The sequence below is a fragment of the Ambystoma mexicanum genome, chromosome 5q (genome assembly GCF_040938575.1).
Source record: "Ambystoma mexicanum isolate Mex_15411 chromosome 5q, UKY_AmexF1_1, whole genome shotgun sequence".
Classification (NCBI taxonomy): Eukaryota; Metazoa; Chordata; class Amphibia; order Caudata; family Ambystomatidae; genus Ambystoma; species Ambystoma mexicanum.
Window position 1 is genome coordinate 38,747,557 of NC_090933.1, and position 25,076 is coordinate 38,772,632.

Consider the following 25,076-nt stretch of genomic DNA (forward strand, 5'->3'; position numbering starts at 1 on the left):
TTTTTTTTTTTTTTTCTTCTATCAAATGTCATTTTTCGCTGTAGAGCGTTTTCATTTTTTTGTCCATTTCAGTTCAGGGACATTATTACATTATTAATGTCTAAGTCTTCATAGTCATTGTATTTGGTGCAGTGTATGAGGAAGTAGCTTCTTCAGGAAGTTCTGTTGCATTGCTTAACAAAAAATGTGATGGATGGGCTATGAATTATTCTTAAACCACTTGAGGTGCTCTATGCAACCTTCCAAACCATTGTTTTTTTAGCCCGTCTGCCCCACTGCAGAGGGGCACAGCCATCCTTATTCAACCAGTCTTGGTCTTGCTTCCATAGAGACTAGACCAGCCCCAATTGCTAGGCTTCGTCCCCTGTTCATGCTATGGTTTTTCAATTTTTATATTTTCTGCCTATTATGACCTCTGTGTCAAGTGTTTATCAGTTCGGTTCACGCATTTATACACTGTCAGGGTTTGAGATTTGATGAGCAGGAGCTAAAACAGGCTCCTCTGTGCCAGGCATCATCCAGTAGGCAGGAGCTACCGCTAGGGAACAAGGAGCCAAAACAGAGCACTCTGCACATCGAACTTCCTCATGACATTCACACTACATTTTTGCCCATTACGATCCATTTGAATTTGCCCTAGATGTGTCCTAATTATTTTTGACTTACATTTGCCAATACTCAAAGGCAGTGTCACATGTGCATGTTTGTAAGGTACCAGTTGGTCTGGTGAGCCAAAAGCAGCTCCTGGTAATTGTTGGTATTCAGCTAACCTTAACCTGGCTCTCCTAGAGTAGAAGCTGGAGTTAAATAGCTCCCAGCAATTTCGAACCCTGCTGTGTAAGATACAAGCACACAGTGTATTCACATCTATTGGACAATGCAAAGGTACTTCTATCCCTGTACGCAAACATTGGTTCCCATACATATGTACAACTAATCCCAGAGGATGAAACTGTTCATGTGAGTTCAGATGTTAAGAATTGCTGGATTTGCTGAATAGATTGGTAGTGGGTAGTCATAACGTTTGGGAGAAGCAGGCGTGGCTTTGTGACTAAATTGCTGGTTTTGAAACCCGAAGATACAAGTTATAATCTCAGTTGTTAAAGTAGTTTATTCCTAGTATAACTACCCTTTGTTCTGCTCTTTTACCATACAAAATGTGGAGTGTGATTTAACACCAGTATTAAACTTTATATGATGTATTTCCTGTTCTTGGTTTTCGCTAATTTCCCTTTCAGGAGGTGATTTGCTCTGTTACTTTTAGCATAGTAGGATTGTTTCACTGCCAATAAGGTCTGCACCGTTTGCTCTGCATACAGGGCCTCTAGTTTGTTGCGGGCCACTCTTAGGGCAGCATGGGTTCGTGGGGACCAACCCTTTTTCTTGGATTCATCCTCTATGAACTGAATCGCTTGTTCCAAGAGGGATCTTGTCAGTCTCTTCCTCCTGTGATAAGTTACCATATGGTGCTATGAGAACCCCCTCTGACCACCGCCTTCATGGTGTCCCATGTCATGGCTGGGGAGGTCCATTCCGTGGAGTTTTCTTGAAAATAGTTCTGCATTCGCAACCTCATCTCTCAGCGCCACATCGTATACAATTGGATCATACAGGCGCCATTGTGGTCGGCAAGCCGGGGAGGGGTTCCAGGCTCTGATCTGCAACACCACAGGAGCATGATCGGTGAAACTATTGCAGTGATTGACTACCTTATTCGTGAAGGATAGGAGTTGGGGCGAAACCAGGAGCAGATCAATGTATGAGGACGTGCGGTGGGCATGCGAAAAAAAGGAATAGTCTCTTTCCCCTGGATGAAGTACCCTCCATGCGTCGACCACTCCCAGGGTTCTGAACATGTGGAGAATTCCCAGTGCTACTTTATAGTCTTTGGGAGCAGGCGCGTGTGACTTGTCTTTATCCGGGTCTGGGACCCCATTAAAATCGCCTCCGATGACGACCTGACTTTCCAAGAATGGCAGGAGAGGTGGATTCCAGGTCAGACAGAGAGCGCTCCTGGCCTTCATGCTGCGCATAAACCATTGAATATAGTTGACCCAGGAGCCTCCCCTTTACCGCTGTATAGCGTCCCCGGGGGTCCACAATGGAATCAGTTCCTCAAAAGCGATACCCCTGCCCACTAAGATCGCTTTCCCTCCCCTTTTGGAGCTGTCCAAGGCCAGGAACTGTTTTGGGAAATCCTTGTTACGAAGATGAGAGTAGTCTCACGGAAGTAGGTGAGTCTCCGCTCCATTCAGGTCCTTCAACAGCGAGTTGAGGCCCTTAACGTTCAACGTGACAACGTTCAGATGCTGAGCAGAAGATTTAGGGTTGATCTCTGGTGTCGCTACAGGGGTGGGCGGAGGGGTGGGGGAGTCTAGATAGTCGGTGTTAGCCATTGGCCGCTTAACCGTTCCTGTGAATGTGCTTCAACTGTCTTTCTCTCAACCAAGCAACAAGAAACCTTGAACAGAGTCAGAACCATGCACTCTCAAATACTCTCCTGCCCCACAACTTCGACAGGGCTCTCCAAGGGACTTCAGGTGTCCTCCTCGGAGTTGGGCTCTGACCGAGTGGGGCCCTTACTTGCTCTCATCTTGTGCGCTGCTTCCATGGATTTTGCTGGATCCGTCATGTTCCGAAGCTTGGAGTTGCTGGGGCCTACTCATTTCGTGTTACGACCCTTCTGGACTCTTGGCCAGGCCATCCTCCTTGGTTTTGGGGGGAGGCGCTCCTGAGCCACTCAGGGAGTCAGGCAAGGAGCATCGCCCTTGTCCGGTAAAGAGGGGTTCAGGAACATTTCTGCGTCCTCCAGATGAGCAATCGTATGGGAGACCCCCTTAAAGGAGAACTGGACCGCCGTTGGAAACAGCCAGCGATATTGGATCTTTTGGTCCTGTAGAAATGGCGTCAGTGGCCTAAGGGCCCTCTGTTTCTGTAAAGTCACTGCGCTAGATCCTGGAAAATGTACAGAAGTGACCACTGAAACAACAGTTCATATTGTGAGCGGCCTATCTCCATTATTGCCTCTTTCGTTGTGAAAAAGTGGACTCAGGTGATCACATCTGGGGAGACTCCCTCTCCAGGCCTTTTCGAGGACATAACCTGTAAGTGCGATTCAGCAGGAGTTGAGATTTTTGAATATTCGGAAGGAGGGATTGAAATAGGTCACTTGCATATTCAGCCAGTCTGTGGTCTGGCACCGTAGCCAGCACCCCCTGATGCACACTTTATTCCTCCAGGCTCTGTTCTCCAAATCCTCCTGCTTGTATTCCAGAAATTAATTTCTATCTGTGTGGGCCTGGATCTTTATTTGCACCTCGAGCAGCGACGCTGCTTGATCCCTCGTCAGGTCCTCCACCTCTCCCAGCCTTTGTTCCGTCACTCTTTGGTCAGTGTGTTCGAGCTTGGTGGTGAGTTCTGATATGCAGAAGCGGAATTCGGCTTTAATTCATGAACGCCTGAATGTCCTCTCTGGTGGCCAGTTGTTCAGTTCCCCCTGAGGTGATTTGAAGGGGTGATTTTGCTGACACCGCCTTTTTCCCTTTATCATCAGTAAGTAACATGGCAGAGATCCCCACTTTTCGTTGTCTTGAGTCGTTTGGACATGGTGATTGATTTTTGTTGTGTAATCCATGGTCCCAGTAATTGTAGGTGCCACCCCGGATTGGGGAGATATGTTCCGTACGCTTTTGTCTGGGTAGGTGGCTCACTTTTGTGTTCCGGACTCTGAGGAGCCTGTCAGACTGCTCCAGTGGCACCCCCCACAGACGGTTCAGATATCAACACCACTAGGAGGGGGGTGACCCTAAGGCACCCAGGTTGGATGGTTCTGCCGCTAGGAAGGGACCAACCCCCCCCCGACGTCCCAATGCAGGGGAGATGGCAGGGACCAGGATCCCAGTGTTTGTAGCGGAAGGGAGGGAGGGTTACACTCCTCACAGTTGGTTTACCTCGGCGTGTTGTGTTGCTATGTCATCTGGGGAGCGTCGTTCAGTTATCAGAACTTTGATGGCCAACCTTGCTCTTGATAGATGCTAGTAACTCTGTATTGTGCCCCTTCCACGTTTCCCCCTTTGTTCTGCTCATCAGACGTTCATAGATTGCCTCACAGGGACTTCAGGGGCCTCCTCGATTCACCACCTCCAGCTGAGGCTCCCTGTGGGAAGGTAGGTTCTCACCACACTGTTCCACAGCATTTTGTGGATCGCCTCCTGGGGCCTCCTCGGCCTGCCCCCCTTAGTCCCCACCGGGGTTGCTCCGGATTCTCAAATCACGGTTGCCACCGCGGACACCCGCCGGCACCTTTGCTGCGGCTCTCCCCGGCTGTCCTTTAAGGTTGGGTCCGGCCTCCTGGTCTCAGCCGTCACTGTGGCTCTGGGCGCCATCTGCTCCCCGCCTGGGGGTCAGGTCCCCAGTGGCGGAGCAGTGTATAGGAGGAGCCGGTCGTCCAGCGAGTCACCCCGGAGCTGGCTTCGCGTTCCCTCCACGCCTGCTAGGCATCTCCTTTACCTCTCCTTTAGTGGACAGGTGGAGCTGTAGCGTTAGACCGGTGGGTTCCTCCGATGCATAGTTTAGGCACGTCTTGAGGGTGCCTCTTTCTCTGCGCTTCAGCAGGCTGTTCCTCCCACCTCACTCGTCTCTAGGGCGGGTCACCAATTTGGGGTGCCGAAGCCGGGGTCGTCATGGGCTTTCCACCTGTTTTCTCACCACTGCGGGGCCAGTTTTGGATCGGCAAAAAGCAAATTCGATGCCAGACATCTTCCGACTGCTGGATCTTGTCTTCTCGGGCTCCAACCATCGTGGAAACAGTGTTATTTGCAGCAAGTTACAGGCTACACTCTGAGGGCATAAGCAGAGCTGCCACACCGGTGGCGCTGCTGGCCACACCCCATGTTTACGCTTTTCATTTCTATATAGAAATGAAGTTAAGTCTTGAGTCTGGATGGAATGGCACAGAGAAGGCATTCTTCAAATCTATGACCATGAAGTAGGCTGCTTCCATGGGGTTGCTGCACAAAATTGTCGCTGGGTTCGGAACTAAAGGATATTCTGCTTCTACAATATACAGGATTTACACCCTCTTAACCATAAGACGCCACTACCCTCCCTGTCGCCCTTGTCAGGGTACAAAGCCGTGTTGCATGGAGATTATGATTGTACTAGGATGCCCTGCTTCACTAGTGCTGCAATGGTTTCATAGATACCTTTGTCTGCCTCCCTTGAGAGTGGGTATTGTTAACTTGTGGTAAAATTGCTCATGGCTTCATCTTTATCTTCACTGCTCCTATTCTCTTCAGGAGCCCCACATCATAGGGACTTATGGTCCATAAATTGCTAGGTACCTTTGCCAAGTCCTCCTCGAGAAAGGCTTTCAGTGCCAGCGGCATTCTCTGTGGTAGCTTTCTGTAATTTATTTTCACCCAATATGTGATGCTCACTTCGAACACCATCTCGTGGTCTGATCTGTTATCTTTGAATAGTTTGTCTGACACTGTAGTCAACCTGTAGCCTTCTGCTATTGGGATCACTGATAGCCCTGTATCATCTGTCCAGTGCTGCACTGTTATCCAATTGTCTCCCATGATTACTGCCTCTAATTCTAGTGGAACTATCCCTTCTTTCTCATCTAACGGTATCTCTGGCCTGAATAAGTACTTGTTTGGAAGGCGCCACATTTTCCCCGGAATCCCTCGAAGCCATGCTATTATTTCAGTCCCATATTGGAACAGCTCCTCATCCACTGGCACCCCCTTTGTCCACAATAAGCTTGAATGATTTCCCTCACCTTTAGGTGTATCCCTGGTGTGGAGCACACTTTTCCCCCTTTCCTTGTTGGTTAACAAAATGGCCATGTTAAATCTGCTTATGTCTCTCCCCTGTATATGTGTCTGTCGGGAATAGAGTAGGGGAAAAGATAGATCATGCTCCCCTATAGAACGTGCAATATCGCCTGTAAAAGGAACCACTTCCTTCGACTCAGAGAACCCTTGCACATTCATGGCATCGCCTGGCATGCTAGATTTCCCTTCCTGGATGCAGGATTTAGTCGCCCCTGTGTCTACAAGAAGGCAAAAAGTCTCTTCATCCCTATACGTGGTTCCTTCGCAGGGTTGAGTGTAATCGATAGGATGGAACACATCAAGAATGAGTTTCCTCCCATTACGGTGACCCCCGCCCCCAGTTTCCTAATGGGAGTCGTCATGGAGTCTGTGTGTGCCATTGTTCCGTCGTTTGGTTGTGTGCTGTTCTGCATCTGACGTATGCGCTGTGCTGTGTATGCGTGTTGTGTGTTACCCTGCATCTGTGGTGTCTGCGAATACTGCTGCATCAGCGCTTGCATTAGTGGTGCCTGTGTTGTAGGCTGGTGTGTCTGTGGGTATGCGTTTGGTGCCTGTCCTTGTTGTGGTGCCTGGCCCTCCGTGTAATATTAGTTCTGTGCCCCCTGATATGTTGGCGGGTACTGCATTCCCTCATTCTGTTGCGCCCCTCCCCTGCTTCTGCATACCTTTGAGATATGTCCCATCTGTCTGCACACCCAGCACTGGGGTGGCTCTCTCCCCTGCCCTTGCAACCCCCCAGAAAATCCCCCTGAACCCTACTGCGGATTTAGATGGCTTCTTCTGTACTAACTTTGCTTCCTCTTGATTTCTTTCCTTGCATTTGTTCATCGCATTTTCTTGCATTAGCCTAAAATACTGCATTTCTAACCAAGGCTTTGCTTCGATTCCCACTAATTTGTTTTTGGCACCTGCTCTGGCAACCCTTGGCATAACCTGTGGTAGAATAATGCTTTGTTTTGTCCCACAGTTCTCGCGTTTCAAGGCTCCAAAACTCTTAATCGTCTGAATGTAGTGTAAGGTGTACTTGTCTTCACCCATTTTGCGTGCCATAATCGCATTAATGTCTGACGTGTCCGAGTACTGTGTCCTTGGAACTTGCCATACGGCCACTTTGTTAGGGAGAATTCTCTGTTTAGGCTGGATTTCCTAACCTAGTGAGTCCCCCAGCAGCTTTGCTGGATTTCTGGAGTTTGTTTTTTTCTCCCACTCGTGGACTTGATTTGTGGTGTTCCTTTGAATGTTAATGTGTTTCATGGGCTATGGGGTCTTTTACTCCATAGGGTCTCGTATGTTTTTTTCTATGTGTGTTACACCGCACCCTCCGTGCAGTAACACCGGGGTGTCATAGTGACCCCCCACCATAGACTCCATACCCTGGGACTGACTGTCTCCCAGGGCATGTAAAGTCACCATTGGCTTTACTAGTCCCAAATTACTAACAGAACCAGTACAAACCATCATATTGTGGACGTACTGGTAGGGGCAATTCAATTGCCCCAGGGTCTGTTATTCGAGGGGGCACTGTCCCGTCCCCCCTCGTCGAGTTTTGGCTGGTGGCAGTGGATACTACTTTTTATATTCAACCGCGAATATATCTCTATGGGATTTTCCCATTGTCGGAGGCTAATACTTTTTAACATACCGCTGGTTTATTTATTTACTATTAATTCACCGGTTGGTATTTTCTGCCAGAACTCGGTTTTAAAATGGCGTTTGTGTTCGCCTCTGTAACTCCAAACCAAAGGTCGAGCCCTTTGTTCCACTTTTTGGCAGGCTTCTCCACAGAAGCCTCCAAAAGTGGTACCACTCTGTCTGGGTACCACAACGGGTGTGGGAGGGGGTTTAGGCACCCTGGACTGAGTTACCTTGGTAACTCAAGTCACACACTTGTGTGATTGGCCCACCACTTAGCATGTTTGATTGACAGCTAGGCTGAGTGAATGGGGGTGTGCTGCACAAAAGCAGGGCTTTTGGGACTGGAACTTCAGAAGTCGCCACAGGACCTGAAAATCCGATGAGGGAGAAGCTGAGCCGACCTGCTACGACGACACCGCCGGTGGAGCCCTGCTGAACCGACTCGCCACTTCCCAACGACAGAGGAGATCTCCCTGCTGGAGAGTCTTCTTCCCCTGACTGGTGGGCACAACCAGTTTACCTTCTTTGCTCGCATCTCAGGACGTCTTGTGGTCGAATTGCCCGTGCCAAGCACCCCGGCAACCGGATAGTCACTGACCCCTGGGCCGCGAATAAAAGGACCACTCCTTTTAATTGAGAACTCCGCGGCTGCTTTCTTCCCTGGCAGTGCAACGGACTCCTGCTTTCCTCCCCGACAAGATCCTCTCTTCCCCCGGACGAAGCACCGACTTGCACCCGCTGCCAGGAACAACTGCCCTCGCTGGAGCGTTCTCACCATTTTAAGGTACCGTGTCCGCCAGGCCTCCCTTTCTAAAGATTGCTACAAGGTAACAATAATCCCTTAACCTTCTGGACTGGGCTGGCCGCCTTGACCATCTAACTGGTCCCTTTCTGTTGATCCAACTCCTTCTGAAACTATTGCGAGACTTTTGGGCACTTTTAACCGTGTGACCTTGGACACATTTTGACCGGAGCCTCTTAAAGTGGGTCCGGCCTCGTTAACTTTGACTTTATGGTTTTAACCTGCCTTCTTCTCCTACTGTGTTCTTCCAAGAGGGTTGGGATCTGTTTTTATCTTTGCTCTGCCTTTCTCTCCCTTTTTAACCGATTGATTAGAGTGCCATCTTCGTTAAGCGCTCACCGCTGTCTGAAAATAAGTGTTGCCTTACTTAAGACTTGTCTAATAATCGTTGAAGGGAGTGTATATCTTTTAGTGACCGTGTTTCTGAACTGCTTAACATTAGTGCCAGTGTGTTTAACTAGATGTGTTTTTAAATAAATAATTATATCTCTTTTACACCACTCTGGTCAGTGTTTGCTTGTTCTACTGTGTTCTTTTGACCTATTGTGAATACTCTGTATACTGCCTAACTCTTCTTGAGAGAAGTCTGACTGCTCAGCCACAGCTACCAGGTAAAGCTGGGTGGTACAGACTGCTACCAATTGGGTTTACTGCCAACCACCTGTAGTCTTAAATCTTTTGCAGTGGTCCCAGAGGGAACTGCACAGGTTTCTGCCTAACACACACTCAGTTTGCAAATTGCGCGCCATCGTGGGCCGTGTCCTGGGTGGATATTCCTGGGTAGCCGGCCCTTTTCCATACGTCATCAGCGGCTTCCCAGAGGATTGCCTCTAGTAGCCCCTTTACGTCACTGTTGAGGTGGATTTCTGAATTATAACCTGGTGGGCAGAGTTTAAGAAGGCCAGCATAGTTACTTGGAACAGGGTTACCTTCTGGACAAGCTAGTCCAATCTAGGTAGCATTAGCGACGCTCAAGACTAGTTCTCAGGAGGGGTGAGAGTGATCTAAAGCCCCGCAATGAGCACACACAGCAAACGACACGACAAATTACTCTGTCAGGTGCATATATCAAAAATGCATTTATTAAAGGCCTTTTAAATAAAAAGCAAAGCAAATAGCAGCAGTAATTACTAAGCCAACATAATTCTAATATCAAATATATATATATATATATATATACTCGCTCCCTTCCACTGGAACCGCCCCCCCCTCCACATTTGCGCTTCTCCCTCCTACCCTTCCTTTCGCCCTCCCTTTCGCTCTTCTCTAAAATCCTATCTTTTTCACTCCTCTCCTCCTTCTCCCACCCCCTCATTTCTCACCTCTTACTCCTGCTCTTACTTACCCTCTCCATCCTCTTAACCCCCTTGTTCCCCACCCCTGCCCCACATCTAGTCTTAATCTTTTCTCTCTTCTTCCTCCCACCTTCTTGCCTTCCCTCTTACTTCCGCTCTTACCTCCACTAATAACTACCATTCCCTTGCTCACCTCTGTCCCTCTCTACTCCTTCCTCACCTCAGCAATATTGTAAATTGTTCCTTATTCTGTTTTCGAGTTGGGATTCAGTTGCCATCTTATGCTTGTTGTATTTTTGCTTGTTCTTATGTAAAGCACTTTGGATTAAAGGGCTATATAAATTCAATAAAATACCAATATATAAAGTTATCAATGGCCTAAAGGGATAGTGCACAGTCTCCCTTGACATGAACGGCCCAACTCATTCTAAAGGGCACACCCTAGATGCTATCTTCAGCTCCTATGACCTGATACATCTAGCCCCCCCCTTTTACCACTCATTTGGTCTGACCATTATGTAGTACCTTTCTCCACCCTCACCCCCAACCCACTGTCGCTCTTCACCGCAAATGCTGGAAAAAAACTAAAGATCATCCATGACTGAGCTGAAGCCCTACTTCTGAGACCCTGCCCCCCAACAACCCCCCCCCCCAATTGCTCTTTACCTTCGACTCTTGGCTTAATGACTCACTCATTCTGTTCAGCTCCTCATGCCTCTCCTCCTCCCGCCTTGGACCATTTCCCAAATGGTGTACTCCTGAGCTGAGGAATGCCAAAAAACGAAATAAATCCTTGGAACGCAAATGGCGAGCAGAAAAAAACAGTCCCAGTAGATCCACCTTCGCCATAATCAGAAATCCGAAAAGCCAAAAAAGCCCATTACAACTGTAATCGTATTCTCAACTGTGGAAACCGCAGCAAAGAACTCCACAAAATCGTTTCTGAATTTGTCAAGCCTGCTTGCACCTCTGCCTAATTGCACCTCTGAACAGGAAATTGAGGATAATCTTTTCTTCAACCTATTGAGAAAGAAGCAATACAAGCACTAATACTCCAACTAAAACCCACAAAGGACCTGGCCTTTCCTATGCCAGCTTGCACTGACATTCGTCTGGCAGCTAATCTCATCCCATTTGTAACAACCTTTGTGAATAAATCCCTAACAGAGGGTTATGTCCCACGCTCACTTAAGGGCGCGTTGGTAAAACCTCTTTTGAAAAAGCCCAATCTGGACCCTATGGTACTTAAAAACTACCGCCCTGTGGCTAACTTATGCTGGCCCACTAAAATCATGGAAAAAATTGTCTGCAATCAATTTCAGCAGTTTGTTGACAGCAGAGACATCCTAGATGAACATCAATCGGGGTTCTGCCCTAACCACGGGACAGAGACTGCTTTATTGGCAGTCTAAGATGATTTACTGTAAGCCGCAGACAGGTGAAGCAATACGATACTGTTGATGCTCGACCTGTCGGCGGCGTTTGACACAAAATCAACGGATTGGAAATATTGGTAGATCAGCTAAAGTAGTGGTGGACTGGTTTGACTCCTTCCTACAGGACAGAACCCAGCAGGACAGAACCCAGCAGGTGACGTTGGGGGCATTCCTCTGAGTTAATACAACTGAGATGGGGAGTCCCCCAAGGTTCAGTGTTTTCACCGCTGATCTTTAACCTATATATTCGACCGCTGTTTGATATCTTGAGGAAACACGGCCTACGATTCCATTCCTATGCTGACGATAAGCAGATCTATGTGGAGACAGATAATCTGCCTGAGGCATTTGAAGGGATAGACCGGAGTATGCAAGATATAAAAAAATGGATGGCTTGCAACCAGCTACAGCTTAACACAGCCAAAACAGAAGTAATATTATTTAGATCAGAGAAAAAAAACAGAGAGGAAGGAACAAACATAATTCCACAGATTCTAGGTGTAAACATCCCGTTTTCAAAGAGTGAAAAATCTCGAGTGTATCTGGCAAGAAAATCTGGTCTGCGAAGCACAGGTAGGGGCAGAAGTAAAAGCAGTGTACTACTATGTACTCCCTTTTTTAACACCTCAAGATCATCCACTGGTTGTGCGAGCTCTGGTAACTCCCATCTCAACTACTGTAATAGTCTTATGACAGGGATTCCTGTGAAACAAATGTCGAGACCACAGAGGGCCCAGAACGCAGCAGGTAGGCTAACTGCCCATCTGGGTAAAAGAGACCATGTTTCCACATCCCGGAAAGCATTCCACTGGCTGATGGTGGAGGATCGCATCAAATTTAAGGTGGCGTGTCTTGTGTACAAGTGTTATTACAAACTCTCACCCAGATACCTGAATACGAGAATCCACCAGTACTACCCAACCAGACCTCAGATCAGGAGACAAACTCTTGGTATACGTCCCCCGGACAAAACGCACATCTAAAGGTTACAGGAGGTTCTCTGTGTTTGGTCCTAAATTGTGGAACCAGCTGCCCATTGGTATAGGTTCATGCACTACATTGGATAGGTTTAGAAAATAATTAAAAACCTTCCTATTTAAATAAATCTAAGTATTCAGGGTGAATATAGGCCATCACAGCAAAATATTCAACACTTGGTGAACATCTGCGCCCGAATGCAGTTTTCTGTCTGGTGCCCGTAAGAAATTATTCGAATCTAATCAAACCCAATCTACCCCATCACAATCGCTCAGACTCTCTCTCTCCCTCCACTTCTACACCACTGCTCTCGACAGAACAACCTCCCTTAACAATAAACTGTCCCCCCCCTCCCACCGCCCCAAATTCCATCCAACCCAACAGCCTCCCCCCTGACGGCTACCGCAGCCCCCTCCCTACCCACCTTTTGATTCCTTCAAATCTATCTCCAGAGAAGAATTTCTTGACCTTATATCTGATCGCAAACCCTCTGGTTCCCCCTTAACCCCTACCCCGCCTCAGTCCTCAAAGAAATATTCTCGTCCACCTGCGCAGGAGAGCATGCAAGAACCATCCTAAATGACTCGCTCTGCTCTGGAATCCTTTGGCGATGCCTTCAAAACTACATATGTCAAACCCCTACACTGTTAAAGTAATAACAAATAGATTGTTTATTAGTAAAAGTCACTAGCATGGTAAGCAGTCTATGTAGTGGTAAATGTGCGGGTGCTTTGTTACTAGATAATCCTACTAGTAATTGTAATGTTGACGCTACAGTGTGTGCCAGTAGAAGTAAGTACTCAGTTATGAACTTGGAGGAAATGCATGCTCTTACCAACTGTACCGATATAGGTACAGAAATAGTGCCTGGTGTGTCTTGTCCGCCCTTAGTTTCAACCACTCATAATTACATTGAAGAGGTTGAAGGCGGACAACCGACTGAGTTAGTCCACTTGGTGTCACAGGTTTCCCCCTTCTCACCTGTCTATGTTGCCTGGTGTCCTCTTTAGGTGGAGTCTTCTTTCGTATGGTTCGGGACTTAAATAAGTCTGCTTGGCCGACCTCGGCTTCCAGATTACGTTCAGCTTCGATGTCCAGGATCACGGGAAACCCCGGGAATATTCAAGAAGGAGTAGGGGGGCAAGCGGAAGCGACGCAGGGATTCCGGGAAGTTAGGAAAGAGGGAAGAAGTCGGGAGAAGGGAATCCAGGGGCCAGGGGATAGCAAGTAGCACTAGAGAAGGTTCGGCGCACACGTCCGATCACAGCTAGTAGCAGCGTTGAGACGCGCGGGGGTGTGGCTTCTTTATAGAGGACGCTGCGTAGAACGTGAATACTGGCGAGCAGCATTCTGATCTTGCCGCCATGTTGGTAGTATTATGGAGTGTAAGGCCCGACGTGTCAGGGACCAGGAGGCCCAGAAGGGGCGAGTTCGATGGTTCATGACACTTGGTACAAATTCATTGTGCTGAACAAAACGCGGCCTATATGCATGAAACCCGGAATGTTAAATGTAAATCTCAGGAGGCGAAACCTAACTTTTGTTTAAAATCGGGGGAAGCCTTAATTGATGACGAGATTACCCGTGGATATGATTTACCTCACGACTTCACTTTGGATACAACAAATACTTCCACTGGAGATAATAACTCTATGGAAGACCATTCAATGATTGGCCTTGATAAGCTGATTGCCTGATGCGTTTATCCAGTTCAATCAATTGGCATTTTAACCCCATTAATATCACGTACCGAATCATTAAAGCACGCTAACTTGCATATTCCATTGAGTCATGTAGGAAGAGATGTAACCTCCGGATCGATTCACAAATCCATCTCTGATAAACCAGAGGGAGTTTGTCACTTGTTTTCTGAGGAGAATGGTTTTACAATGGGGTGCAATAAACTGAAACCGCTAATAAAACCAACAGATAGCGAGGATGAAAAAAAGACTATGTATAATGGTGTTGAAGCAATTAATAACATGAAGTCACCTGTTGCATCTTACCTTTCCCATCCTCGTACGGATGTGGGATTTGTTGGACAAAGGGCATGATTATACTCACTATCGGATTAGGATGATTAAATCATCCATGATGGATAGTCTTGCCAAATTGAATAGGCTTGAGGGATTTGTCATGGGAAAGGAGACCTGCCAGGAAAGAGTAAAAGAAACTAAGTCATCACTAATGCAAAATCCTGACTCCAAAGATAAAAGCACGCAGTATTCCGAACCTAATATCTTTAATAATGCTGCAATTGCTAATGATCTAATTGAAATAAAAAGCATGATTCACAACATAAAACTCACGATTCAACAGGGCATAGCTGTCCCATTGTCGCCAAGTTCGCTGGCTGTACAGGAACCATCGGATAGTTCAACTGTCCCTATAAAAATAATAGAACAAATGGAGGTAGACGGAGGTAATGTAACCCTTAATCCGGAGAAAGCTGTATTTTTTAAGACGCACGAAGAAACTTAAAAATTGTGCAATTAAAAAAGCAGAAAAGAAAAAGAAAGCTGCTAAGGAATTATTTTTTTAAAAAAAACTACAAAAATTGCTGATGATGGTACAAGTGACTGACAATTAAAAAAAAAAAAAAGAAAATTCTAATTCTAATAGAACCAATGAGGACGACTTAATTGATCTGGAACAACTAAATGAAGAAAGCCAGGCAGTACTTGCTTACACATACAGAGACAAAAATTCCCAAAACAAGGAGCGTTAAGGCTGTCGTTGGGACAATCGATAGCCCTAATAAAATAAAAATGTCTTTAGTAGGTAAGATGGATGCATCAACGGAAGTGGTGAAAAAACTGATGCATATTAATTACTACTTTAGTACTGAAGAAAGAAAGCGCACGTCTATGGTCCTCACGATCATTTCACACATGAGGATGATGGCTTTGTCCAGACAAAACATGTGACGTCTTCTACTGACAAACACGGATCTGGTTAAGGTCAAGAGCTCTTAACTCCCCAAACATGCTGTGATTGGCCACCCAAATGACCAGATGGGCTCCCTGATATGCTCTTATGAAAAGGGTTGGATCACTCGTGAGGTGCTGATTTAAAGAATTGGAACAGTGCGACAAAAAATGCAGACACTACGCCGAGTCCAGTCATCCGACCCGCGGCGTGGTTGATTTAGGACATAACGGAAATTAAATCACTTATGTCCAACCACGAAAAGAGAAACGCAGTTTTTGGATTTACAATTCCGAGTCTAGCCAAAAACACTAAACCACACCTGACGTCCACTCCGTTACTGCATGGCCCTTGCTCAACATTTGGAAATGGTAGCAATGTATTGCAGGAAAAAAATGATACTGCCTTAGACAGAATGCAGTTTAATAAACCCATAAAAACTGAGAGGAAAGATGGATGCGCTGCTCGAACAGAATCTAGTGATTGAAACAAACAGATCAAAATCCCGCAGATGCAATACCAATGCGAGCAAAAACCAAATGAGCCTTGCCCATCAATTCCAACCACAGTGACGGACATACAGAACTCCCTGATGGATGCTTCCTCAATTGCACTTGCGCTGTTTATCAAGTTATTGGAGACTGCTAGCGACACAATGAAAGATCAAGCAACCTTGTTAGCGCTTATTCACACCAAGCAAATACACAAGGATGCTTTTATAAATAACACCCAACGGAGGTTGGACGTAGAAGCGGAGACATCAGCACCATGGCAGGCTTGCCTTTTTGATATCGCAAGAAGCGATCACAATGATAAAGCTTGCATGACAATGGCATTATTTGAACGGATGAAAAAACGACAGCGTCAGACAAATCAGAGCTGCGACTATACCCATAAACCCCCACTCACGTCTACAAAAGAACTAATTGATCCAAAGAATAAGAAAACGGACAACTTAAATATGGCTCAACTGGATCTTCAACAACTCATAGAATTGGAGCCTGCAAAGGCGACAGAGCAGAATATCAGAGCAAAATCCAGTGAAATCGGAGCAAGTAACTGAAAAAACCAATCGCTGCAGACCACTTAGAAAGAGTAATTGGGCAACCAAGTGCAGACCAGCCTAAACAACCTGATCATAACTCGCTTAAGAAAAACGGCCAAACGTCCGAACAGTCGCATCTAGCAGGAACGCAAGCAATTACACGTGGAAAAATGTCTAATAAACAGCGACCAATACAACTGAAAATGCAGATGCAAGCTGTCTTTATATTTTTGAACCCCTTCACAAAAAACGGAAAGCCAATATTACCTCAATTATGGAAAAAACAATATCAAAAAGAAAAATATCAATCAACTAGACCCAAATCTAAGATGAAGGGCTCGCGTGCTTTCTTAAGAAATCTAAACCTGCCCGTTGTCTCCATTAAACGGGTAATGGAAAACCCTATTAAAAAGGTGCCGCAAGTACAAACGACAGACTGTCAGCAAACACAGGAACAACCTACTCTCAGTAGGTTGATATATGAACTGGAACAGCATGATACCCTGATGAATCGCTCAGTCTATACAGTGGATGATGAACCAAATGAAGTCTTCTTACGGGCAACAGGCGAACATAATAAGTGAAGATTGCTCAGTATATCTATCGGATGATGATCAGGACGTCCGGAATATACACAACAAAGAGGCTAATCTAACAATGGAAGAAATATCAGACACGGAACTAGATTTCTCGGTAGATACTTTGCTGATAATAAGAAAAGATGAGAAATTATATGATATACTGACAGCCTTGTGAGATCCCCGATTCCAGACGATGGCACAAAAACGACAGCTGGCAGCTAATGCGCATACTCAAGACTCAGATATGGCTTTACAAACACTACCTATGTTTGAAGACCCACGGTGGAAAGCAAGTACCTATGTGTTTGTCATCGAAAGATTGTTAGAGGGGGGAGTACACAGTGATACTTAACAGAAATAATGTGTTGACTCCTGGATGCAATACCCAAATTGCACTTTATAAGAACCAACGATATTAAAATAGTCGAATTAAGAAACTAGAATGGATTGGGTAGCCGTACATGTACAGTCTAGAAGAATTTACGCAACAATTGTAGAGCATAAGTCTGCTTTCCTACCATTGGGATTCAAGTTCTCCACCGCTATTAGAGAAAAGAGGATGACTTCAAAGGCTACAGCTAAGCTACAACCTGAACCAAAAAAAGATACATCGACTAAAATAGCCACGAAAAAGACAAATGACATGGCAAGGCTCCCAGAGAACAAGGATGTAGAGCCCCTAAAAATAAAAATAAAAAAGATTGGGTGGTTGGACTTCTCACAATTAAGAGAAGTAGAAATGGGGAGGATTACCGGAGTAAAGAAAAGTCAACTCGATGGATCTTCAACTACTTGAAGTAGAGGAAGAATACACCCATAACCATCATTGCCATTGGAGATCTTGCCCTGGAAATTGTGTTCATGGAACACGCGGGGCTCAGCACATCTTTTGAGGAAGGAAATCAAGACTTGATTATGTTCGATATACTCTGTCTGCAAGAGACGTGGAGAAGCATGCAGCCTGTTTTTGATGGATATACTACCTATATGAATCCAGCCATTACAAGATCTAGGGGCCGCCCCTCTGCGGACCTCCTAACATTCATCAAATCTGGGGCAAATCTCTTGGTGGCTGAATCGTACAACCCTAACTCCTTTATTGAAGTCACGGTAATAGAGCCTAGTGACATTGTCTACATTAGTGGACACCCAAATAACAAGGCACCTAAGGGGAATACCATAGGGGTTATTAATCTATACTATAATCCTGCAGCTATTAATGACCTCTTTATTGACTGTTATCAAGTATAGATAATATACAGAGCTGCTATTCTGCCGAAATCATACTATGCAGAGATTTAAATATCCATCTCTTAAGCAATAATGGGACTATGATCCCATTCAATAAGCTTCTGCTGAAAGCCCAAGTATGGATGAAGGCGACTACAAGAAGGGGCATGACGCTAATGAATGGACATGCGAGAGATGACACTCCAGCGGTGCCCACCTGGAAAAAAGGACAATCGGAGGCTTATTTGGATTACATCTTCATATCTGATTCTTTAATCGCCACCATCCATAAGATGAAAATAGTTCCTACTCAAACTAGTCATTACCACAAATTAACAATGACATGGAGCTGCCAACAGCAAAGAGCTTCAGGCCAGTGTCTACCAAAAATGGAACTTAATCAAGGGAAACATAGACTGTGACTCATTGAAACCCAAGTTCAGCACCTAATGACCTCTCAAAAGAAGGATGTTGAAAAAAAGAACATGAATGGCTTCTTCGGGCATTCAGATCTATAAAGAGTAAACCATCCAATCGGGGCCTCACTCATAACCATGCCTATAACAAAGCAACGGCTTTAAGGAAAAAACTAAAAGCGAAATTGAAGCTAGTACAGTTTCTCCCTTATGAAGAATGTAAGAAATATACAAAAATGTACAAACGATCCTATAGGGATTGGTTTTTAAATACCAGAGCAATCCGCTCCCAAAATGATGCTGAACAAATGTTAAGTGCTCTGTCGCAGCACAACACCGAGATCGCTGGAAGATTCCGAATGGACAAGAGATGCATTCAGATCTCTTTATTATCAAGACGTCCCGAAAGCAACATGCGTAGTGTATTTTTCCCATCTAGTCACCTAAAGGGACGAATCGACTATTCAAGACTTAACAAACCAGAAGAAATGGAAGCTAAATTGGGACTATGATGATATATTGACACACATTAAAACATCTTAGTCCATCCCGGGCTCCAGGTGCGGACGGGCTCACTAACCAAATCTTAAGAGCCAATCCTGAAGTATGGTCTGACCTATGTCACCAGTTATTTAAAATCACAGTGGAGCTTAAGCTTCTCCTGTCCACCTGGAGAATGGCGACCTTGATTCCAATATTTTAAAAAGGGCGACGGGATACCATCTAATTATTGGCCAATAGCCCTTTTGGAGCAGATTGGTAAGATATTTGCTACCTTACTCTTGCAACGATTGACAGAATGGGCTATTTTGACCAACAGGAACGACCTGAGACAAACGGGGTTCATTAAAGGTGTAGGAACAAACATCAACCTAATGATCCTGAATCTCTTTAAATTAGAAGAAACAAGATGAAAAACGCAAGTTCACACAGCGTCTATAGACTTCCAATTGGCGTTTGATAGTGTAAATCGGAAAAAACTTTGGCAGAAATGACACTCCTGGAACTTCCCTACAGACATCTTGGAGCCAATCAAAGCATTATAAGACTATCACAGCAGGGTATACTCTCAAAATAAATGCCAACCTGGAATGGGCTTAAACAGGGCTGCCCATTGTTGGCCTCTTTATTCAAACTCTACACCTCAGACTTTGCAGCTTCACAAATGATACCACCTGCAAACCCTCTGATTCTGAATGCGGTCCTTGTCCCATGGATCATGTACACTGATGACCTCATACTCGGCAAAAGGTTGCCTATGGAAGCGAAGCTACACTTAATTGATCTTGGCAGACTTGAAATTTAATGCAAGGCATCTTCTGGAGAAAAATCGTAGTACTTCTGCAATCGTTCCCTGTCCAACGAATTCTAGAAATCTTTAGACCTATCCAGGAAAACTCTTATCGGATAATAACATTCCTCCGATTAACATACTAAGATCAAGATTCAAGTCCTCTCATGATACAATACTCCAAACATGGAAAGAAGTGTGTATACAGATAATGGATACACTGGATTGCATGCTAGAAATGTTGATGCATCGACCACTCGAAGTGAAAACCTAATCCAACGTACAGATTGGAGGGAAACAATAGAGAAAAGAGCTCAATACAAGCTGTTAATAGTTTGTGTATATGATAATAGAGCCATAAACCAACTGCCGCTCTATCTGAGCCTCTTTCCTTGCCAACAAATGTGAGACCTGTTTCTCATGATGCTCCTTAACATACTACCAACAAGAGGTCCTTTCATCAAAAAAGCAAATTGAGGCTAGTTCCAATGTATGCCGATTCTGCCAAATTGATGGACAGTCAGAATTGCTATACCATCTGATCATGAAATGCCCTGATCAACGAAAGAAGAACGTATGCCGTCACGCTACCTTCTGAAGTGACCCCGTTATCATGTGAAGATCGATGGGCAACATTGATGCTAGGATGCAATAGGAGCCTTATATTCAGAGTGACCCAAAACACAAACCAGGGAGGATGTTTGGCTGGCTCGCTAAGTGTATTTTATCGACTTTGGTTTGACGTTGCCTTCTCTGGATGTTCTCATCTCTTTTCTGTTTTTGTTGACCTAGGTATATGAATACAGAATGTAAATTCTTGATATTTTAACCCAAAGGAAACAGGAGAGATAATGAAAAGCTTTGTAAATAAACTAAATCAATCACAATTACCATTGGCCCTTGGCGCCTGCCATCCATCCCTGGATTTCTGTCCCCTGATTGGCTGGAACTGCTCTCTCCAGGCCTGGGACTCAGCTTGGTTCTCGGCTCTCTGTGTACCTCTTCAAGGTGGTGAGAATGACTATGTGTACCCAATGTACCTGTTAGCAGTACCACTTTTGCCTGAGTGCTCTCCATGTTGCAATGTTGTTAACTTGTTCATGTTTCACTTCACGTCTGTGGCGCTGAGAACTGTTTGTCTTCCCAACGCGGGTGAATACCCGTTATCTAGCTCGGCTGCATCACATGGTTGAGGACCACGAAATCAAGCTCTTCTGGTCTGCAATTATGAGGATTTATTCTTTTTTTTCTGCAGATGCCCCCTTTGTGGTTTTAAGTTTGGAATGTGCTGCTGTCTCTGACCGTGGCTGTGAACCCTGGCCTTCATACTCTGTGCAGCCTGGATATGCTTTTTCTCTCGTCCTACAGCTTGAGGCCTTATGTGAACTTCGCTATATTGATTTCTGCACACCTCAGTCGTGCTATGTTTCCTATAGTTTAGTTATATTTGGTCCTGCCAGGCTCCTTATGTGAACCTGTAGTTCCATAGGGTTAGTTGCCAAAAGCATCTGCAAGCTTTCTCTGCATCTCTTCGTTGCCTTGCGTTCAGCGTTTCTGCATTTGGCTAATGAGAAAATATAAAAGCTTTTGACAGTATGTATATGTATCTGTCCTCTGTCTACAGAACTGTGTAAGCATGTTCTTCGTGTATACGAATGTGTGTTTGTCTACCGTTGTGCATTGTTGCGAGTGTTTCTCGGCATTAGTCAATGTCATGCATGGAGGCATTTGGGTCTATAACTACTGTTGAAGCACCTGTATCCATAACCTGTATCCATAAAGACATTCACTGGATAAGGTTTGAATGGCTGTCTGAGAGAGTATTTCTTTGCATAGGTGTCAGTCACTGGTGATCCTGTGGGCTGTCCGAATAGTGATTAACTTTGGGTCTTCGGGCTGTCCTGTTCATGGGGGTGGGGGAGCATTCCTGGGACCCTTTCATCACACTAGTACCCCAGGCGGGTTTGAGACAAACAAGAGAACAACTGGGCTGGGCTTGCCATGCTCCTAGCCATTGGCAGACTGAGCCCACAAGTAACCCAGGAGGGGTTCATAGAAACCAGAGAACAAACCAGGCTAACCTTGCACGTAGCCCTTGTCAGGCTAAGCATCCAAATAACCCAGGTGGAGCCGAGAACTAACCAGGCCCCTAACCCATGTTGGGCCAAGCACACGAGTACCCCAGGAGGGATTGAGAGAAGGAAGACAGCAAACTGGCCTAAACAGACCCAGGACCCATGTTGGGCTGAACGCACAAATTCCCTGTTTTATGATGGTCAGAAAAGGAAGCCTGAAAGACATTTTTGGTATTGGTTTGTATTTGGACAGTCCTTTATCATATTGGAGGATAATTCTTTGGTGGGGGTCAGAAAACCAGCCTCCACAAAGTTACTAAAGAGGGGAAGGAACCATACTCTAAGTTAAAGCTTAGCATGTCTTTTCTTTATAATGATAGGGTAGAGTTTACGCCAGAGTAGGTTTGGACCCGGGACAGTGATTATTTTCGGAAGACATCCTGATGAGCACCCATTTGTTTTTTTTCTAGAATAGGGCCACAGGTATAGAAATAAGACTAAGAGAAGATTCTTACTAATGTTGAATAAAGAACATTGTTGGGCCATGTCCGCTTGTCCATCTTGTAGGTCTGACTTACCACAGTAGGGAGGAATAGGTGGCCGAAAAGGCCATCTACACTGCCCCAGGCCGCAAATAAAACTGCATAGTTTTCAGCCCTACCACTTCACTTGTACCAGGGTGCCATGGTAAAAAATGGTTGACAGTGTCATCCGCCGCGTCGGATGGGGCTTACTTCCGCATTGGCGTCTGCGCCATGGTAGGATGCGGCTTTAGCTCCGCTTACAGGTCTAGTTTTTGCTTCCAACGGCTACCCGGAAGTATATATGCCGTGTACTTCCGGCGTGCCGTTGCGTTGCAACCCCCTTAGATTGCCTTGCTTTCCTTTGGGTAAGACGCTACGTTTTTTTCCTCTTCGGCCTTTTTTCTGTGCCGCTCTCTGCCTCTACTCTTTTCTCGGCCTGCTGGGTTGGCTCCCTCGCTCTTTCTCTCGTACTTTTTCCTTCGCTGCCTACCGTTTCCGAGTAGTCTCTTCTCTCTCTCTCTCTCTCTCTCTCTCGCTCGCTCGCTCGCTCGCTCTCTCTCTCTCTCTCTCTCTCTCTCTCTCTCTCTCTCTCTGGCCGGGATCCTGCTCCAGCATATTCCTACCCTTCCTCGCCCCTTTCTCTTTGTGGAATCTCCTGCATTGACTTCTATCATCCTCCCTCTCGGAATCTCCGCCCGCCTGGCTGTCGGAAGTTTTCTTCTCCGGACCACACCTGCCCTCGGAACTTCCACAACATCCTCTACGAGGCTTCGATCCAGACGAAAGGATTTTTTACGCCTTCCGGCTTTTTCCCTTTCTTAACCGCCTGTCTGCGGAAGCGGGGTCCCAGGACTGCTATGTACATCTAGCGGTCACTGTGGCTTCCCTTCGCGGCAGGTCTTTACCGCTAAAAAAGGAGAGAGATTACCGCACCCGGAGGAACTTTGTCCCAGAGGACCTAGAGATCATCTCGTCAGGTGAGGAGAGCGGGGAGGAAGGGGGGCGAGAACGCCCCAATTGGGACAAACAGGCAGGGAACCTAGAACACAGCCAATCGAGCTGGGAACACAAGGAGGATAGTACAGCCTACGAATCCAGGCAATAAGCCTGTTAAGTCGCGTGAGATTCCAGGGGAAAGTTTAAAGAAGGAAGTCTCTAGTCCATGGGTGGAGGAAATGGGTCCAGCGCATGTGTTGACAAGGAAGTATGAAATCCCAAGACACATGACCGGGGACGGACTGGAGAACGCAAGAGAATTCAAGGGAATAAAAGGTATGGTGTTTGCAGCAGAGAAGGCCACATGGTGAGGCGGTGAAGTGGAGTGACAAAGTACAAAGCTGTTGCAGAGGTGGACCTCCCTGGGAAACCCTACCAGAAAAAACTGAAATGGTCAATGTAGATCAGTCGGAGGGTGGGGGGGCGGTCCAGGCAAAGATCCAGCAGGGAATTTCGGGAGTGCAACAAGGCCAACTAATATCCAAACTATTCCCGAGGAGCAGCCAGGGTCCAGAGAGGCAAAGCACAGAGTAAGAAGAAAACTGATAATTGTCCTACATTGAATCTTTAATAGATTCACATGCTGTTTGAATATTCCCTGTCATGCTGGAAATCCTCAATAACAGGAAAGCAGTTTAACATTGAAATGTCAAAGGGGGCAAGATGGCAGTGGACAAAGCATATAGGATTATAAGAATTTTACTGGAGCTTTGAGGTTATTCCCCAAGGAATTTTTGGGAAACGAAGGGGCAAATGATGTAATCTTGAGCGTACTGAACAGTTTATTATTGGTTACAAATTGGAGCATTCTCAGACCACTGTATATAACCGTTTTGAGATTTTACTTTTGCTATTTTGAGGTATGAATTGGCTTTTTGATAACTAGCGATTAGCAGTGAGTTATATTTTATTTATGTTAGCGCGACCAGGCAAAGGGAGGGGAAAACGGGAGAACAAACACAACCATCTTACTAGGCCCAGTGACATTTAAGAGTGTGCAAGTGCATGGGAAAGGGGAAAAGGGGGAAAGTGCATGGAATGGGCAGATGTGGAAAGTGCAGAACAGAGGAGAGAACAGAATAAAAATGAGTAAATAAAATAAATAAGACCATGAACAGTGGTAGTGCAGCCAGCAAGTGGCAAGTGCTAGGTTAGTCAGATAGGGTATATCTGATAAGTGCAGAAGAGAAGCGGGTGGGGGACTGTATGGGCACAGATACAGACTCCAGTGCAGGGGGTGGCCCGGAGGGTGGAGGGGAGCAGGTACCTCAGCCCGAAGGACAGAGGGTGGCCAGGTGCATGGTGCCGAGAGAGAGAAACAGATCAGCGGGGGAGCAGAGGGGGGAAAAGGCAGAGCCGAAGAGGAAGGTCTTGAGGTGCTTCCAGAACCGGAGATGGTTCTCCTCAAGTTTCAAAGTGGCAGGGAAGCTGTTCCAAAGGGAGGCCCCAGCCAAAGACTGAGATCTACCCCTGTAGTTAATTTGATTTGAATTAAAGGTTATGCACATTATTAAATCATGAACAGTTTGGCATGCATTTGGCCTATTTGTCTATTATACAAATAGCAGATGGGCAAAATATAAAAGGGCCCTTTCGTGATAATGGGACATTGCTGAGAAATGTTATTCATGATGGCATCAAACACTTATATTGCCGCTTCAAAATAGCTGTACCTCGTATCCATTTTCCACATTCCAACTGTGCAAAGAAATTGAAAATAATTACTCGTCTGGAGAGACGGGAGAATGTTGGTAACTTATTTTTGGAATTTTCACTTATTTTCGGAATTCGTGAGTATATAACATTTCTAACACATAATGTGAATGGTGGATACAACCAAACTTTGCGTGTTCAAAAAACGTTTTTGGAACTTATTTAATTTTGGTTGGGCATTCAGCAGGTTGCTCGTTTGTCCACTTTGTTCCTGCCAGGCTAACGATAACTGCTCTGTTAAACCCTACTGGGGTACCAACATGGAAGACCACTTACGGCCAGTGCTGTTGC

The 25,076-nt window shown here is 45.7% G+C and overlaps 1 protein-coding gene across 2 annotated transcripts in view; it reads left to right on the top strand.

Moving 5' to 3' along the window:
- The window catches only part of PDCD6 (programmed cell death 6), a 214,901-nt gene that overhangs the window by 1,005 nt on the left and 188,820 nt on the right, over positions 1-25,076 (top strand). The gene's annotated exons all lie outside the window — the stretch shown is intronic.